The sequence below is a fragment of the Pelophylax lessonae genome (assembly GCF_965119305.1).
Source record: "Pelophylax lessonae genome assembly, chromosome: 5".
NCBI classification, from domain to species: domain Eukaryota; kingdom Metazoa; phylum Chordata; class Amphibia; order Anura; family Ranidae; genus Pelophylax; species Pelophylax lessonae.
This window is the reverse complement of record NC_138772.1, coordinates 417,816,448-417,822,447: the sequence shown is the minus strand read 5'-3', so window position 1 is coordinate 417,822,447 and position 6,000 is coordinate 417,816,448.

Below are 6,000 nucleotides of genomic sequence, written 5' to 3'. Positions count from 1 at the left end.
TTGCCACAATTCTGTCTCTGAGCTCTTCAGGCAGTTCCTTTGACCTCATGATTTTCATTTGCTCTGACATGCATTGTGATCTGGAAGGTCTTATATAGACAGGTGTGTGGCTTTCCTAATCAAGTCCAATCAGTATAATCAAACACAGCTGGACTCAAATGAAGGTTTAGAACCATCTCAAGGATGATCAGAAGAAATGGAAAGCACCTGAGTTAAATATGAGTGTCACAGCAAAGGGTCTGAATACTTAGGACCATGTGATATTTCAGTTTTTCTTTTTTAATAAATCTGCAACAATGTCAACAATTCTGTGTTTTTCTGTCAGTATGGGGTGCTATGTGTACATTCATGAGGAAGAAGAATGAACCTAAATGATTTTAGCAAATGGCTGCAATATAACAAAGAGTGAAAAATTTAAGGGGGTCTGAATACTTTCCGTACCCACTGTATATATACATATACACACACAGTATCTTACAAAAGTGAGTACACCCCTCACATTTTTGTAAATATTTGATTATATCTTTTTATGTGACAAAACTGAAGATATCACACTTTGCTACAATGTAAAGTAGTGAGTGTACAGCTTGTATAACAGTGTACATTTTCTGTCCCTTCAAAATAACTCAACACACAGCCATTAATGTCTAAACCGCTGGCAACAAAACTGAGTACACCCCTTAGTTGAAATGTCCAATTTGGGCCCTAAGTGTCAATATTTTGTGTGGCCACCATTATTTTCCAGCATTGCCTTGAGCCTCTTGGGCATGGAGTTCACTAGAGCTTCACAGGTTGCCACTGGAGTCCTCTTCCACTCCTCCATGACGACATCATGGAGCTGGTGGATGTTAGAGACCTTGAGCTCCTCCGCCTTCCGTTTGAGGATGCCCCACAAATGCTCAATAGGGTTTAGGTCTGGAGATATGCTTGGCCAATCCATCACCTTTACCCTCAGCTTCTTTAGCAAGCCAGTGGTCGTCTTGGAGGTGTGTTTGGGGTCATTATGTTGGAATACAGCCCTGCAGCCCAGTCTCCGAAGGGAGGGGATCATGCTCTGCTTCAGTATGTCACAGTACACGTTGGCATTCATGGTTCCCGCAAAGAACTGTAGCTCCCTAGTGACGACAGCACTCATGCAGCCCCAGACCATAACACTCCTACCACCATGCTTGTCCTTGTCTTTGTACTCCTCACCTGGTTGCCACCACATACACTTGATACAATCTGAACCAAACAAGTTTATCTTGGTCTCATCTGATCACAAAACATGGTTCCAGTAATCCATATTCTTAGTCTGCTTGTCTTCAGCAGACTGTTTGCAGGCATTCTTGTGCATCATCTTTAGAAGAGGCTTCCTTCTAGGACAACAGCCATGCAGACCAATTTGGTCTGAGTACCGACAGGCTGACCCCACCCCTTCAACCTCTGCAGCAATGCTGGCAGCACTCATACGTTTATTTCCCAAAGACAACCTATGGATATGATGCGGAGTACATGCACTCAACTTCTTTGGTGGACCATGGCGAGGCCTGTTGTGAGTGGAACCTGTCCTATTAATCCCCTGTTTGGTCTTGACCACCATGCTACAGCTCAGTTTCAAGGTCTTGTCAATCTTCTTATAGCCTAGGCCAGTGATGGCGAACCTTGGCACCCCAGATGTTTTGGAACTACATTTCCCATAATGCTCAACTATACTGCAGAGTGCATGAGCATCATGGCAATTGTAGTTCCAAAACATCTGGGGTGCCAAGGTTCGCCATCACTGTCCTAGGCCATCTTTATGTAGAGCAACAATTCTTTTTTTCAGATCATCAGAGAGTTGTTTGCCATGAGGTGCCATGTTGAACTTTCAGTGAACAGTATGAGAGAGTGAGAGCAATAACACCAAATTTACACACCTGCTCCCCATTCATTCCTGAGACCTTGTAACACTAACGGGTCACATGACACCAGGGCCTCCCAGTAACAGGCTCCCCGCGCGCTCCCGCGAGCGAGCATTGGGGAAAATATGTGTGTCGGCCGTGTCCCTTGGACACAGCCAATCACAGATCGTGGTGAATGGCCAATCACAGCGGCCATTTACCACGTGATCAGGCCATGCAATGAGAGATGATCTCATATGTAAACATATGAGATCATCTCTCATCACCAGCTCTCCTTCCTCACACAGAGACTGCAGTGTGAGGAAGAGGAGAGCCGATCAGCGGTAAGAGGACACAGAGGAATGTAATCAGGGCACTGATCACCAGTGCCCTGATTACACAAGAGGGGAAAAAAATGCCATAACTGCCCACAGTGCCCCCCATCAGTGCCACCAGTCAGTGCCTGCTCATCTAGGCACTGATGGGCACTGACTAGCAGCACTATGGGCACTGAGTGTGGGCACTGATGGTGCTGCCCATCAGTGCTCATCAGTGCCGCCCATCAGTGTCCATCAGTGCCGCCTCTCAGTGCCCAGCAGTGCCGCCCGTCAGTGCCGCCTCTCAGTGCCCAGCAATGCCACCTCTCAGTGCCCATCAGTGCCGCCTATCAGTGCCGCCTATCAGTGCTCATCAGTGCGGCATATTAGTACCTCCTCATCAGTGCCCATAAGTGCCACCTCATCAGTGCCCATCAGTGAAGGAGAATTTATTTATTTTCAAAATCTACTCACAGAAAATAAGAAAAACTTTTTTTTTTTTTCAAAATTTTCTGTATTTTTTTCTTTTTTTTTTTAAAGAAATAAAAAACCCAGAGGTGATTAAATACCACCAAAAGAAAGCTCTATTTGTGTGAAAAAAATGATAAAAATTTCATATGGGTACAGTGTAGCATGACCGCGCAATTGTCATTCAAAGCGTGAGAGCGCTGAAAGCTGAAAATTGGCCTGGGCAGGAAGGGGGTAAAAGTGCCCAGTAGGCAAGTGGTTAATGGCTGTGTGCTGAGTTATTTTGAGGGGACAGCAAATTTACACTGTTATACAAGCCGTACACTCACTTCCTTACATTGCAGCAAAGTGTCATTTCTTCAGTGTTGTAACATGTAAAGATATAATAAAATATTTACAAAAATTTGAGGGTGTACTAACTTTTGTAAGATTATATATACACCCTACAGGTAGGTGCTAGGTAAAGTATAGTGGGCCTTGGCTGCTTAACAGCAGGGCCATGATTTCAGCTGGCTGTCATGTCTTCCCAGGTGTGTCTGCTTAGAGGGGAGTCTCCCCACTGGCTCCATGAGAGGATTTTCATTGGACAGTGGAGGAAACCCAATCAGAGACCCACTCAGGTCTGTATCTACCCCAGAAGGCAGATTCTGCCGCAGAGGACTCTGGGAGTGGGTATAAGTGCTGAAGGAACGCATGACGCAGCATCTTTGACGGGAAGCAGAGTCCCAGGAGGGAGAGAACGGTTGTCTCTTCTCATGTCAGAGGAAGCGGGTGTCCCGGGTGGCGGCCTGGGAATCCAAAGAGCATGGAGTTGAGGTGCAGAGCTGATCTGGTGTGCAGAGAACCAGCGGAGAGAGGGGTCCAGTTCCAGGAAAGCCTACATAGGTCGTGAGTACTGTGGATTGCCCCTGGGGTTCTGCCTAGTGTCAGAGGGGACCACTCCGGAGAAGGTTCTAGGGATCTAGGAGTCAGCTAACTGTTAAAGGGGTAGTCAGAGGACCCTGAAGTATTAGAGGGGGGTACCTACTCAGAGGACGCTGAAGTATTAGAAGGGGTACCTGCAGTTTGGGCCCTGAAGAGTCAGTGTACAGTGTGAAGTGTACAAAGTTGAGAGTTGCACCAGCACAAGGAGTGACAAGGAGCTCCCTTAGCCAGTGAAGGGTTATAGGGAGCTGTTCAGTGACTTCTGAGCTACACCAAGTATCAGAAGTCAAGAGGTCCTGTAGCTTCTGAGCTAACAATCCAAGTTAGTGCTAAAACCTCAACTTTAATTCAGTCAAGCAGCATTTGAAGCGTCAGGAAGCGCTAGTTGGCATTCAGCTGGCACCAAGTCCTAGTTAAGCATAGAAGAGTGAGAGGAGTATCCCACTCATTACCTTCTCTCATGCCCTAAATACAATAAAACAAACCAAAGATGCTGGAATGGTCATTGTCTCAGTTCTCACACCTGGGTTCACAACCTCTCTCTCTCTCTCTCCCCCTCTCTCTCTCTCTCTCCCCCCCTCTCTCTCTTCCCCCCTCTCTCTCTCTCTCTCCCCCCCCTCTCTCTCTCTCCCCCCTCTCTCTCCCCCCCTCTCTCTCCCCCCCTCTCTCTCCCCCCTCTCTCTCTCTCTCTCTCTCCCCCCCCCCTCTCTCTCTCTCTCTCCCCCCCCTGTCTATCTCTCCCCCCTCTCTCCTCTCTCTCCCTCTCTCCTCTCTCCCCTCCCCTCTCTCTCTCTCTCTCTCCCCTCCCCTCTCTCTCTCTCCCCCCCTCTCTCTCTCTCTCCCCTCTCTCTCTCTCTTCCCCTCTCTCTCTCTCCCCCCTCTCTCTCTCTCCCCCCTCTCTCTCTCTCCCCCTCTCTCTCTCCCCCCCTCTCTCTCTCCCCCCCCCTCTCCCTCCCCCTCCCTCCCTCCCCTCCCCCCTCTCTCTCTCTCTCTCTCTCTCCCTCTCTCTCTCCCCCTCTCTCTCTCTCTCCCCCTCTCTCCCTCCCCCCTCTCTCTCTCTCCCCCCTCTCTCTCTCTCCCTCTCCCTCTCCTCTCTCTCCCCCTCTCTCTCTCTCCCCCCTCTACCTCCCCCCTCTCTCTCTCTCCCCCCTCTCTCCCCCTCTCTCTCTCTCCCCCCCTCTCTCTCTCTCCCCCCCTCTCTCTCTCTCCCCCCCCTCTCTCTCTCTCCCCCTCCCCCTCTCTCTCTCTCGTTACTAGGGGGCTTCCATTGCCAGCTGCCTCTCCTGCACACGCTTACACACCGTAGCCGCCACTCAGCATGGTTCTGGACTGGATGCAGAAATGAAAAAGACAGTGATTTCTTCTTTTCAGGGCGAGATAGATTGGTTTTAGAAAGTGGTTGCCAGTAGGTTTGAGATGAACTTTCTAAAAATTAGCAACAAAAGTTCATTATTGAGTGCAGAGAATGCATAAGCGTGACCTAAGGCACTAGGAGGAAAAAAAACTGACATAATGGTTCAACAGGGATGGGGTTATGGTGAAGAGAGTATTTCCTTTAATTGTTACCAGTCCACAATCAGCAGATGTGGGAGTTTAACTCTACTGTAAGGGATACAAAGATGTCCTGGGATGAACAATAAAGAAAAAGTTTGAGTGAGGAGGTAAAAAACCTCTAGACCAGAGATATGCATTATCTGGTGGGCTACGGTATGCATAACAGCAAGTCTCATGAAAAATAGCAAGACTGACAGCCACAAGCATGACACCCAGAAGCATGATGGGATTTGTAGTTTTGTAACAGCTGAAGGGTCACAGTTTGCATATCCTTGCTCTAGACCACAACCTTACTTAAAATTTGAAGGATATGTAGACTGTTTTAAGTCTCTTCCTCCACTCCACCCCTCCCACAAAACCTGGTTTCAGGAGTAAAGAACAAAACTACCCAACCCTTCTTTTGTCTTAGCCTTGTTGAAGACCCTTTTCTTCTTTTGGTCCTGGTCTCATTCTGCTAGTACTCATCCTGGGTCCTCACAAAAAAAAAAAAAACTCCTTCTTATACACCCCCTTTTTTTTTCTTTTCTTTCCCTGAAAATGTTTTCCTATTTACTGCAGATCTGGAGAGCAGAGTCTCCAAACCAGAGCAATGTAATAAGTTGCTCTGAAAGGGTATCCCATAATCTAAAGGTCAGATCTGCATCCCAGAATTTCATCCATATCGCCCTAATGAGTTGAATTTAAGTACAGTAGCAAATCTGACAGATGCCTTTCAGCACAGTTGGTACACCCTAGGATAAGTGTTGAGAAACACTTCTTGCTAAAAGTACCTGCGAATGTAGATGCAATAAAAGAACTGGAAACCCAAGCTTTTTTTAAGTACTTCTGCTTTCCTATCCATCGGGTGCTTAATGTCACCCGACCTTTCATATAAA